We start from the raw sequence: 13,576 nt of genomic DNA, 5'->3' as shown, positions 1-13,576 counted from the left end.
AACACTACTGCACCTAGTTTAAACTTCCACGCAGAGCAACATACTCGCTCTCAGCCCCCCCGATTTCAGCTTTCCCAGTCGGTAGAAATTGTCATTGCCTACTGTTTTTCTGTTATTCACAACACCTTTACACGTGAATTTTAGGGCGTATTTCAAACCTTTTATTTTTATGTCATCAGGCGCCCACTCTGATACCACGATAAATTTAAACTTCTTCGGATTTTGGCATACAAATCGACTCACGTGAGTTGAGCGGAATTCCCTATAGGTCCGTGAAGCAGTGGCTCCTTTGCTTATGTCACATGTGCTGAAGGAGGCTTTGCAGTGTCGTGCAGCAGACTGCAGAAAAGAAGAAAAGAAACAAAAAACGTGTTATTTACCTTTCCAAATAAAAAAAAACCTCACTAAGAATTAGATACATTTTCTGCAGCAGACAACATACTCTTGGTGACAAGTTAAACTACAACGATGCAATTCGAGTGCGGAAAGAGTAATGAAAAATTTCAGTGGCCTGCTGCCGCGGATGCATCGTGGAGGACAAGCGGTACACGCTGGCGCTTGTATCTCGCCGTGTTTTTCTCATTCTTTTGAAACCACGGCATGGCCTTGTCAGACAGGATATTCACATAGTGCGTACTGGGAACATGGGGGAGAAGATGAAGAGGATGAACACATCGGGAAATATCTAAAAATTTCATTACGCAGCAAGGAGAAACATCGTTGACGACACACGCTTCTTTCACTATTGGTGCACTTGTCGAAATTGTGCATCCCCAATTTTCCTGCCATTAATCCTGATTGATATCCCGGAAGCCAGTAGTAGGTGCTGCTTAATCCCCAATCCTACTTCAGCACTGAATTGGCAGTGAATTTCAATATACATAACTGGCATCGTTGTCCCATTGACATCGCATTCGTCAGTGTAACACTGTTTGCCGATGAGTGGGTTATATTCAAAACTATCCGTTGTACCAAAGGCAAAATTTCCATGGACAATAACTTTAATGTTATATGCCAAAGGTGCAACCCTTCGCCTATGGAATTAAGCAAAAAAATCCGTCTTTCTGTAGATAACTAACAAGAAAACCCCGCTTCATTTTCGTACGAAATCAATGAATGTCCAATAGCCCAGGTCGATGAATATAACTGCCTGGGTGTCATCATCACTAGTCACTTGAACAGGACAATCCACCTTAGTAAACTCTGCGTGTCCACTTTTAGAAAAGTAAGCTTTGTTCGTTATAAATTAAAGGAAGCCCCTTCACATGCTAAGCTGCTTGCATACTAAGCTGAAATATGGTTGCATGGCATGGGTCTCTTGAAAAAAGACGTGAAGAAACTAGAAATAGTGCAGAAGAAAGCAGTTTATTTTATATTCAATGCATACTGCAGATTAGATTCACCCTCGTCTCTCACTGTTGTAGGGATTTAGTATTGACATGCAGAAGAATGCTTGCTACACTACGGTTCCTGTTTCTGCTCTGCGATCACCAATTTAATATCCAATCAGGATTCCTCACTCAGTCACGTGTGGGGCGTGAAACACGACACTCCCATCTTTACAAATGGAACCATATTTTGCACGTGCTGACAGTTTTAACCTAGTTTTTTCCACGCACTATCTCCTAGTGGAATGCATTTATATAATATGTATTTACAGTTTGTTTATTTATTTCCTGCGACGGAAAGCAGTGGGTCTCAGGGAAAAAAGCCGCAGCGTGACAAGCTCCCAAGGCCCACAACATCCGGCAACAGTGCCGTCATTAGCCACATGAAAACAAAGAAGGCGTACATAAACATAAAGCACAATTCAGAATCTATAAATGAACAGTGTTACATATGCAAGATCAAACGGAAACATAAAGTAAGCGCGATACAACATAAAGAACGAGTAGCATACAAAATTCATAGCATAGACTGAACGCATAATTTATGCATTCTGCGCACAGAGAATATAGTACTTAATTTTAATACAATAAACAGATTGACTGTGAGGTTTAAAAAAGGCAAGGTTCATATAGATAAGTATGAAGTAAATCAAAACATATCTAACGCACAAAAAGGCAACAGAACGCTCCCAACCTGTGATACGTTATTACATTATTGCCAATGCAAGTGCTTATACAGCTGAAACAAATGAAAAAGAAAAAATTAATTTTTAGCACACATGAACGAAGGGAACACGATCTTGACATACTGACGGGTTGCACTCTGCATTCCTCTAGACTACACATATCAACCCTAAAGAACACATGACAACCAAGGCACAACCACAAAGCCATAAAACAAACAGTGAACAAAATGAAAAACATTGAGAGAAAGAATGCCAGGAGATCGGCATTGCTGTACTTATTAATGTCAATGTAAGCATCAAAAAGAGGGTTGAGTAATGCGGGAAGATGCTATCCGAGCATCTGTAGCCCGTAATTAGTTCACGTCGTGGTAAGGGTATTGTTCCGTAGACAACGTAGCGGGTATGCAGGCACTAGGAGCTCTAGCTTAGCAATTTCAGGTGTAGTTGAAATATTATCCCGGGTTTCCCATTTGTAGTGCAAGCACAAATGTACATCAAACGCACTTAATATTCTAGGTACGTTGCTGTGGTGAAAAAGGGATGTGGAGTGATGATCATAAGTTTGGCTGAAAATAATTCTTAAAGCCTTGTTTTGAAGGAGGCAAACACTTTGAACAGTGGTCTTTTGAGCAGCTCCCCATACTAGGTTATAGTAATGCGGGTGTGACGTGAATTCAGTTTTAGATCGAATAATTTAATTAAAGCCGAGAAGAAATGGCGATACCGAGATAAAAATGCCAACCACACGAGCAACCCTAAGACATACATGATCTCTGTGTGCATCCCAGAGGAGTTTTTCCGCAAACCAGATTCGTAATGGTTTAAAGCTGCTAACAATTTCCATACTGCTCGAGGATTAGCAAGCTATCTGGAGAAACATAATACGCTTCCTTTCGGTTGCAAGATAATTACTTTTGTTTTTTAAAATTTCATCTGCAAAGTATTAGAGTTTAACCAGTGGACAAGCTCTGAAAGAGTCTAATTTGCCAGGATAGGGAGATCATCTGGGTAGCAACCGGTAAAGAATATGCTGCTGTCGCCCCCGTTTATTATAAAGCATGCATTCTCATTAATAGTAGTGATATCACTGATGCTGCAACTCTTCATAATGCAACTATTTTTAAAAAAACGTGTACCAAAAGTCTGTATTGAATTTCTTATGGCCTGCTAGCTCATTTTTTCTTTTTTATTATATCTAGTGTGTTCTGTGCACTGCAGTTTGTTTTATAAGTTTTGTTGCTTGCTCCTGGTGGACCTGAATTGCATTTCTTTTGACGAGCCTTGCACTTTTCTTGGTCTTCATAGACTGTAGCGTTTTAAATAAATAAATAAATAAATAAATAAATAAATAAATAAATAAATAAATAAATAAATAAATAAATAAATAAATAAATAAATAAATAAACAAATAAATAAATAAATAAATAAATAAATTTGATCTTAAATTCTCTTATCGACGTTCCATGTGGCCAGGTTAGCACTCACGGCTCGTGATTCCCTACCAGTCTTCAGTGGCAGACATTTTAATTACATATTCGTTAATGTGTATTGAAGGTTTTCCATTGGCGCGCAGACATCATTTTTCCTCAGCTGGACAAATGTCATGTGTTCCTACTAAATAACTGCTGCCTGCTCGAGGGAGTCCTCAACGAAGAGGGAGATCTGGTGGCTCCCCCATGGACTCCGTTTGGCGCTACCCAGATGGGCTACTAGTGATGTTCCTATCGGGGAATTTTTATTTTTGCGGTAGTTTGAGGGATAAGTCTAGAGACAAGAAAATTTTTACGGAGCTGGACTGAATTTTAGGAACCGATATGTTCTATTTTTTCCCAAACTGACAGAATTTTATATCTGGTGCAGAGAAGGAGGACCTGAAATAGAGATTTTTGCGTCTGACTGAAGGAATTTTCGGTACGGCATGGAATATTGCTGTGGCCTACAGGTACAGGTCTCTGCGATGTTCGCAAGTTTATTTCTTCCCTGCTATTCTCTAGCAATCTCTTCTTCCCTAGGATTCCCTGCGAGGGGCGCTAGTCATGCTGTGCTGTTTTACTCTTCTCCCTTTTCCTCCTCCTACTCTAAGTTCAGCTCTTGCTCGTTGTTTGTGTAGGAAACGGTTTTCTTCCTTTGTTTTTTTCTCTTAGCCTAAATTATGTGCGGTTATATCAAGCTTTTACCCTTCCTTGTTTGGACAATTCCTCTTGTGAGTATGTGATGATAAAAGCTAAGTTTTTGATTAAAGGAGCGTCTTGTGGTTAGAATTAAGTAATCCATCGATACAGGCACATCTAAATTTTTCCTCCGTGACCTTTTTAGGCATCGTTTGTGCTCGCCGAATGAATTAGTTCAGCCGACGAAATTGATAAGTATCCATCAAAAACGCACTTTACCTTGCTTCCAGAGACTACGAACAGTGCTTAACAATTTTTGTGCAGCGTCGCGGTAGTTCTGTGGTTATGGCGGTCGGCTGCTGACCCGAAAGATGCGGGTGCGATCCTGGTCGCGGCGGTCAAATTTCGATGGAGGCGAAATTCTTGCGGCTAGTGTGCTGTATGACGTCAGGGCACGGTAGAGAACCCCAGGTGGTCGAAATTTCCGGAGCCCTTCACTACAGCGTAACTTGTAGCCTGAGTCGCTTTGGGACGTTAAAACCAAATAAAACCACAGTATTTTTACAGACAGGTCCTAAAAAAATAACCACGTCAAACTTCCCCCTTTGTTTTAATGTTCGTCATTGTATATGCCTCATAACCAACGACGCAGAGACGACACCCACACATGAAATGATGCAGTCTTCTAGTCGGTCCATTGGGGAATACCAAACAGTGACAATCTGCCATCGGCGGTCATGCAACTAGTCGAGCGTGCACCTAGTGGATTATATGAGGGTGGCAGGGGAAATAGTTTCTTCAGCTGTCCTTTTCGTTTATAGAGAGTGAAAGCTGTGAGAGTCAAGCTTTTCTTCTTGTAACGAGACACTCCACGCATCTGGAAGGCATTAGTGAAATGTTATCTGTGGCAAAAACTAAGTCAAACACTCCTACGTCACTTAATCCGCCGCGGTGGCTCAGTGGTTATGGTGCTCGGCTGCTGACCCAAAAGACGCGGGTTCGATCCCGGCCGCGGCGGTTGAATTTCTTTGGAGAAGAAATTCTAGAGGCCCGTGTACTGTGCGATGTCAGCGCACGTTAAAGAACCCCAGGTGGTCGAAATTCCAGGAGCCCTTCACTACGGCGTCTCTCATAGCCTTAGCCGCTTTGGGACGTTAAACCCCATAAACCATAAACCAAACTTAATGACCTTAATAGTAATGCCGTCTGAGGGGACAGTGCCAAACTGTGTTAGGCATTCACCAATGGAAAGCCTTCGCGCGGCCGCTTGCGTATCATTTTTTTTATGCATGTTTACGACAGTGAAGTTTATTCTTTGCTAGAAAAGGGAGGCATCAGTGGAGCGCCGTGTGAAACTGTTCTAAGTGCTAATCTGCTTGGCGCGTTTTTCTTGAACATTGAACGAGGAATGTTACCTAATTTTGAGGCGCAAAATTAAGTTCACGTAGCTCATTTACGTCACTTGTGCTGCAGTACAAGCCAATGAAACATAGCCCTTGCCAGCGCCCTCGGAATTTTATCACGCACCAAGCTGGAACAGCTTAAGCAGAGGGTCTAACAACGAGATGAGGAAAGGTTCAAGTCATCGGAATTCATTTTGTCATCTTCCTCGAGTGTATTATTATGCAGTTCGCTGAAATTATGCTCAAGTTTGACCACTGAGAGCCAAGTACGTGGTTATTGATTCCAGTTTGTTTCTGTATTGCTTGGAAAGATCCACCGGTTCGATAGCACACTGACACAAGCTTTAGGGCGGGAATACGCTTAAAAATGGTAGTGTCTGAGCAGCGCTGCAAAAAAAAAAAAATGAAACACGCCTTTTTCAGCTGTCCGTTCCGCTCTGTATTTTTGCGTAAACCTCGGATTACGCAGTTCGACATCACACTTATTCGAAGAATCTATCTGAAGAGGCCATATAAAATTGTGCGCAAAGCTCTTTGTCAGAGTAAGTGAAACGACGAAACCGAAGACGAACAAAGAACAATAGGAGGAAGAGGGAAAGAAGTTCATTTCCGGAAAAAAAGCTAATCCCACGGAAGGGCATAAAAAATGCTTGCGACTAACTAGGAAATCGAACGCCGAGCGCAAGCTCCGCTTGCTGGACGGCCGACCGAACGAATCCCCTAGTGGGCCGCGCAATCTGCGATCACGTCCCGGAATCCCTGGATTAGTGGAAGGGGTTCGCGACCGGCAGGGAAAAAGGGTGGAATGGGGAAGGTTCAGCGGCTCTGCGCAAGCTGCGCACCGTGTGCTTTCCGGCGGCGGAAAGAGCGCCGCAGAAGGGAAGAGACAAAATAGACAGGAGAGGGTGAGCGCGGAAAGAATGGGAAGCGAGTCGAAATGGGAAAGGGAACAGTATGGCTGCGCACCTTGCCCAAAGTTGGTCATTTCGTTTTTTTTCCCCCTTTTGCTTGGCACTACCACCAACATGCAATCATTTTCTTGCCCCTTTCCTCATTTCCTGTAATGTCTTCTTTTCTTTCCCCAATCGTCAGAGGAAATTTACAGCAGGCAGCATGGGGAGAAGGCGAAGAGCGTTTAGGGAAAGGGCAACGTGAAGCCGGAATTGTGCTACCGAGCGGCCGGTTCCAAAGCGTTATCGTAAAATTGTGCACTGGCGGCGCCAGAGCTCACGGAGAGAAGAATTAAAGTAGGATACGGAGGGGAGATATCGGAGAACGGGGAAAGAAACGGCGACGTTTCGGTATAATCGTAGGGTCTATCCGAATGTGCAGTTTTATTATTTGCTCAGTGAAAGGAAGAAAAAAACAGAAAAGTGTTAGACAAGTCTGAAAGAACGATTAAACGCTGTAGTATGAAGAGATGAACATACGAAGGTGTCGGCTCATGCACAGCACAGATGTATGGTCCATGCAGCATAAATATTCCATTCGTGGACGAAGAGGGAAGAAAGAAGAAAAGAACACGGAGTGCGCAGGTTCATGGATATGGGATGAAAATTTTTTGGCGTGTAGCGTCAACATGTGTGTGCTTTAGGACCAACTGCCCTAGTGGGACGTACAGAGGGCAAACCACATGCCTAGAACGACCCAGCTGTGTGTTCCGCAGCTCCCAAAGACGCTGTGATGAGGAAGGCAAAAATGATGATGAAATCCTATAAGTTTAACTGCCCATTCTTGCATCGAGACCATTTTAACCAAATGTCATCGCTAGATATCGCGTTTTCATCCCGAAACACACCCAGAACGTGTTCTAGACAAGCGTTTTGCCCTCTGTACATACGAGGCTAAATCATTAATACGGACTTCCGCGCCTGCAGCTATGGTTGTAAGGTTGCTTTAGATACGGAACTCCGCGCCGTTTGTAAGGAATAACTTGGTGGCGGTGTTCTCTAGTGAACAGAACAGCACAGAAATTACAGAAGAAGAAAGAGCACTGAAGACGGTAAATTTAAGCTGCAGGAAAGGCTTACGGTTCGAGGTGTTCGATGCTATGGTAATCGGGCAACACTGGAAGAATTCACGGTGATCGGAATTTGCACGCTGCAGTAACACATGGTAGTGCATACTGGAAAATTGCAGCGCAGCAGTAACAAGGACGAGACGAGAAGGACGCAAACACAAGCGCTGTAGCGCTTGTGTTTGCGTCCTTCTCGTCTCGTCCTTGTTACTGCTGCGCTGCAATTTTCCAGTATGCAGAACCAACTAGCCAGTCACTATGTTTTAAAGATGGTAGTGGCCCGAGGGAAAAATTATCCAGCAACCACAGCTCCGTAGGCAGCAGCCGTTGCAGATAGATTACCGCTCGTTTGAGATGTACAGTCGTGGGAAAAAGTAATAGACACCCTCTCCCTCGTGTTCCAAACCATGCTGCTCTGCATGAGGTCGCCATCTGACGAGGCCCTCATGCTGTCGAAACCGGTAGACTGGGCTGGTCCCGACAGCCGGGGGGGGGGGGGGGGGGGCTTTGTTAGGTGGCGCCCTCATGCAGAGCGGCAGGCTTCGGAACACGAGGGGGGAGGGGGGGGGGGGGCTCTATTAATTTTGCCCACGACTGTACCTAAGAACGGAACGGAATGAAACGGCACCTCAAAAACGCTTTCTTCTAAAACTTTTCCTGTGAAGTTTACGCCCAAATGTATTACAATGGCTAAAACAATTTCTAGCAGGACGCTGCCAGTTTGTCTTTATTAATAACAAATCCTCTAATTCACTCCCAGTAGCATCAGACGTTCCTCAAGGTTAAGTACTTGGACTCCTTCTCTTTCTTATATATATCAACGATTTACCCATGCATGTTTCCTCTAACACCCGCATGTTTGCCGATGACTGCGTCGTCTACTGAACAATTAATAACCCATCCGATCAGCTAGCACTCCAAAACGACCTAACCTGTATAGAAGACTGGTGCAGCCAGTGGCTCATGGAGCTTAACCTCAATAAATGCAAACGCGTGTCATTTCCCCGCAAACGCAAGCCAATTTTGTTCTCTTACGCAATCTCTGGCGTCTCAGTAGAATTGACCAATTTCTATAAACACTTGGGTGTAACCTTAAGCTAAGATCTAACCTGGAATGCGCATGTCACTAACATTCTATCACCAGCTAACAAAACCCTCGGTTTCTTGAAACGTCATTTGAGCCATGCACCGCCACACGTTGAGCTTCTTGCCTACAAGTCCCTCGTTCGAACAAAACTAGACATCCATTTGGAGCCCTAACCAAATCTATTTGTTAACATCACTAGAATCGCTCCGAGCCACTAGATTCATTCACTCATGTTATTCATAAGATATTAGCGTATCATCTTTAAAAGCAGAGTTGAGCCTAACAAACCTTGCCTGTCGTCGTCGTATCGCCAGTATGTGCTTATTTCATAAGTTTTTTACAGCTCCTTGCGTATTCCACCCTACATTAGCCCTCCAGCACGCATTTCACTCCGCCTTAGTCATCCCCTGCAAGTTTCCCGTCCACAGGCTCATACCACAACTTTGCTGCATCATTCTTTCCTCGCTCAGCCAAAGACTGGAGCGGCCTTCCGCACGACGACAATACAACCACCTGCCCATCTTCATTTTCAAATTGTATAACTGCGATATTTAACGAATAACATTTTGTACATAAAGTTTGATTCTATCTGTACCCACTCCTTATGTAATACCTCCTAACTGGGGGTATCTAAGGAACTAAAGTGAAGTGATGAGGAACGTGGCTTCCTAAGCCGATTCGCATTTTCATACACATATGAATGGTACGAAACAGCACGAAGAATATTCCAGGCAGAAAAAAGTTACGATAACAACCGATAGTAAGAGATTTTGGTTTATTGGTATATTGAGGTTTAACGTCGCAAAGCGACTCCGGCTCTGAGGGACGCCGCAGTTAAGGGCTCCGGCAATTTCGACCACCTGGGTTGTTCAACGTGCACTCACATCGCACATTACACGGGCCTCTAGAATTTTGTCCGCATCGAAATTCGGCAGCCGCGGCCGGGATTGAACCCGCGTCTTTATCGAAGCGCGTTTTTGGGGCCAGCAGCCGAGCGTCGTAACCACTGAGCCACCGCGGCAGGGCGGTAGGGAAAGAGTAGAGAAAATAACTTAAAGGGGCACAGACTCAAACTTTCAAAAGCAAACAGAATTATGATTTGTTTTATGGATGTAAGGAGATACCTTCAAGCAAGTCTCAGTCGGAGGCGATTCAATATGATATTGAATGTTGCCCGATGAGCTGCTCGGCATTTAATCCCACATCGAGTGGCGTCAAGGTACACTTGCGCCAATTATTGTGACGACAATGAGAACACTGCTTCTTCATATAAACAACCAGTGCTGACTGGAGACGCTGACGTCATGAATATTGAGGTTGTCCAGTTTGGCCGGTCGAGCGTGGCGTCAAGTTTGCACTTTTGAGGCAAGTAAATGGAAACCAATAGATTTTATGTCTGTACCTCTTTAATAAAAAGAGGAAGAAAAAAAGCTGAAGCTAAAGGGGAATGCTTGAAACTGAAGAAAATATAATGGAACTGTCAATGAAACCCCGTGGATCAATTACAATCACGTAGGAGAGTAAATTGTTTTAGCGACATTTGCACCAGCTCTTACTAAGCCAAGAAATCACCAATACAGCGGTGAGAGCATGTCCTGCTACATAAAATGTTATCTTTGTTTGTTATCTTTGTTTGACTGTGAATTGCTTGCCCATAGAAGAGAGAGGGAGAGAGACAGAAAGCATCGTGTGGCTTCTCCGCGTAGGACATGGGCACACAAATGCATACCGCAGTTACCACGATGAGTATGTCGAGAACAGTTGCTTAAGTCGTTGCAGAAGCAAGAAAACATATTCTACAGAAGGCGCTAACTTCATTCGTGCAGTGGGCCGGTCGCGGGAGCTATGTGACAGCACAAGGCGCCGAAAAGCCACCGCGCGTACTCCTAAAAGTTGTTTAATTCCTCCGCTCTCTTGCTTGCTTGTGTACCATGGCGCTGCTGTCGTCACGGAAAACAACACTGCTGGTTTCATGGTGTGGTAGAAAGGTAACGGTGCCGGAGCTGAACGGGGACCGAGCTGGAGTGAGTTACTACTAAATTACAGTTAGAAAGGACCGAATATGACAGCACAGTAGAAAAAAAAACATGGACCGAGAACGAGCTCAATATTGTTCTTTGTCATGCTGCTTTCTTCGTCTTTTTTGCGTTATTAGCAGTGGATATATGTACCAGTTCTCCTCCTTTGCGCTCCCAGTTTCGCGCAAGTCTCCAACTTTGCGGCCAAGAGAGAAGTTAAGCTGTCGGAGACTGCATGTGTCACATTCTTGAACACGTAGCGTTTTTATTTCCTGATAGAGTGGCAAGGCGACGAAGCTAGCTGCCGTTTAAGTACTAATCTCGTCGAATGGCGCTCGGCGGCTAAATTATCGCCGCCTCGAGTGGAGGATAAAGCTCAGGAAGAAATGACGTCAGCGCAAAAAGGATAGGCCTCGACTACACAAAGACGTGCAAAAAGAAAATAAGCGGACAACCGCGCAAAATACCAAAAGAAGGGAGACGCTGCCTGGCAGGAAATTGAATCTGGGTCGGTTGCCATAGCTCTTAATGTGGGTGAGACAGTGAAGCTCCGACGAAACGGGCGCAAAGGGAGAAAAAAAAAAAAGAAACCTGTGCAGGCCCTCTTGGGGCAAGGGCTTTTGCTTTGCCGGTCCGTCTTTTCTCGCTTTATGTCAACGACTTTATTACCGTCTTCTACGCCGCAAACTACTAGACTGACAAGTACTCCAAGCAGGCTGCGCGGTACACGCTATCTCGATCGGCGGCTTAATTTTCTGGCTATCCCTCGGCGTTATTTCCTGGAGCACTTGACGGGCGAAAGTTGGAAGCGAAATATCTTCTCCTGCTCTATACAAATATCCCAGAAAAGAAGAAAAAAAAGAGAAAAAGAGTCCAGCCTAGACGTTTCAGAAACGTCTGAAATGCCTAGCGTGAGCCGCGGCTGTTGCACGAACGGGCAAGCGTACACTCGCACGAGCGCGCGTATTCGAGGAGCCGGAAAAGTGAAGCCTGCGAGATTGGGCTCTGTCTCGGCGAGCTTTATTATATATCTTCCCTTCTCCCTCTTCTACCAGCTCCTCCATCTTCTTCTCTCCAACGACTGGGGCAGAATGGCGCAAGAATTTTTTTCTCCTTCTTACTTCTTTTGATAAAATCCTGGCACCGTCTTCAACTAGTGTCACGTGGTTGCTTTCTTTCTTTGAGCAACTTTTTTTTTTGCTTTCCTGCCTCGCGCGTAATGTTCCCATGTGGAGGAAAAAAAACAGGGCTCTGAAGAGGAACGGGAAGATGGATATTGAAATAGAAGACGATTCGTAGCCTGAGCGCTCGGCTTTGTATGTTGGGAGCACGCCACAAAAAGGACAGGTTATTTCCTTTTTCACCGGGAGAAAGCACACTGATGAAAGGAAAGATGCAGTTAAAACGCGCCTAATAATACATAGTAGCGGCAGCCAGGGATAAATGAAAGATAAAAGATACTGCCTGTTGAGAATGTTACTCGCGTTCATCCACCAGAGTGAATTAAAAAGATGAAGAGAAACGCCACCAGGGGCGCAGCAGCTGCCGCAGGAGATGGAAGAATAGAAGGGACATTAGTACAAAGATAGAGAAGCTTTAGAGATCTCCAAAAACTTTCAACAGGTGGGATAGAGAACCACAAAATACAGTTTCTTTTATGCTTTGTTTTGTGAAAGTTAAGCAACTTTTTCTTCGAGAGTGGTGTGACTGCGTTCTTGCTGGCTGACACATTTTGGCCCAAAGCTGCGGCGGATACAGCAGTTGTGGAGTGTATGCTTTCCAGTATTCAATTCTCTGCACTAAATGCTTTCTAGAGCTTCACGATAAGAATAGGGTGGGAATATACTGTATAAATGAAATCAGGAAAATCCTTAGAAAGCAGGATGTCGGTTTGCCACTACTACGTGACGCTGGTGCTAAAGCCTCGGTTGTATGTAGCGCTTCAAGTCTCTCTTCTTGTGAGTGCGTTTTTAAACGAACTCAAAACCGCAGAACAAGGAATATTAATCGAAAACAGCGGTTGTATTTGAGAGCAATTTAATTAGAAGAATAGAAAGAAAATGCCGTTCTTGAAATTTTGTTTGAGAGAATATTTTCATTTCTTTTGACTATTTCAGAGAATTGCAAAGAACCGGAGTCAGGTTTCTCTGAGTGCTAATCTATGCAGAGGTACGTAAAAAAGGCAAAACCGAATAATGAAGTGGCATAGTAAGAGGAAATCATTTAGTCATATAATAGAGACGAAGCGGAGAAATAAGCGCCAGTGTGTACATTTATTTCTGCCTACTTGTCATGTTTTCAGTGCTTTAAGAATAAGAAATTGAAGTCATAAGCTCTAAACGAAGTCATCGTACGCTTTTGGCAGGGATGCACGTAGCCCCGAAGAGTTGGTTGATGATAATGATACGTGTCTATTAAGAAAAAATATCTGCTTTTAGTCCGTTTCATCCATGAGGTAGAGGGATCACTGGTAGTTTTATAGGAGAAAATTGTGCACGTAGATTAATTTCTGGTCCGATATAAGTTTGATGCTTGCTGCTTACATTTTTATGTTTACGCATGTGCATGCGCAAGTTTTTTTTTTTTTAATGTTTCCAGAACTGTTTGGTTTGATAGCTTTTGTTATAAGATGGGCGAATGTCCTGTAGCTTTTCGTGTCTCTCATTTTTCGCTCCGTGCTAAATCCAGTGATGTTACGCCTCGAAGCGTAGATGTCTTTTTTCTTATCACAGTTTCGGCAAGTTACCTTAGAGGCCCTCGTGAAGTTGTATGCATAGTCTTCACGCTGACTGTGATGAATCATTTTGTTTTCGCTTAACCAGTTATCTTAAATTATTTTTATTGAGCACACCTGGTTGTTATAACA

The 13,576-nt window shown here is 43.9% G+C and overlaps 1 long non-coding RNA gene across 1 annotated transcript in view; it reads right to left on the bottom strand.

Moving 5' to 3' along the window:
- Nucleotides 1–282: 282 nt before the first annotated feature.
- Nucleotides 283–13,576, bottom strand: part of LOC149371310 (uncharacterized) — a 200,936-nt gene continuing 187,642 nt past the window's right edge. Inside the window, exon 3 of the long non-coding RNA XR_016286638.1 lies at nt 283–339. This is a non-coding gene — a long non-coding RNA (uncharacterized LOC149371310). The remainder of the gene's footprint in view (nt 340–13,576) is intronic.

The sequence above is a fragment of the Amblyomma mixtum genome, chromosome 1 (assembly GCF_055824585.1).
Source record: "Amblyomma mixtum isolate Tamu chromosome 1, ASM5582458v1, whole genome shotgun sequence".
NCBI lineage: Eukaryota > Metazoa > Arthropoda > Arachnida > Ixodida > Ixodidae > Amblyomma > Amblyomma mixtum.
The sequence above is the reverse complement of the archived record's forward strand: the minus strand, read 5'-3'. Positions and strand labels throughout refer to the sequence as shown.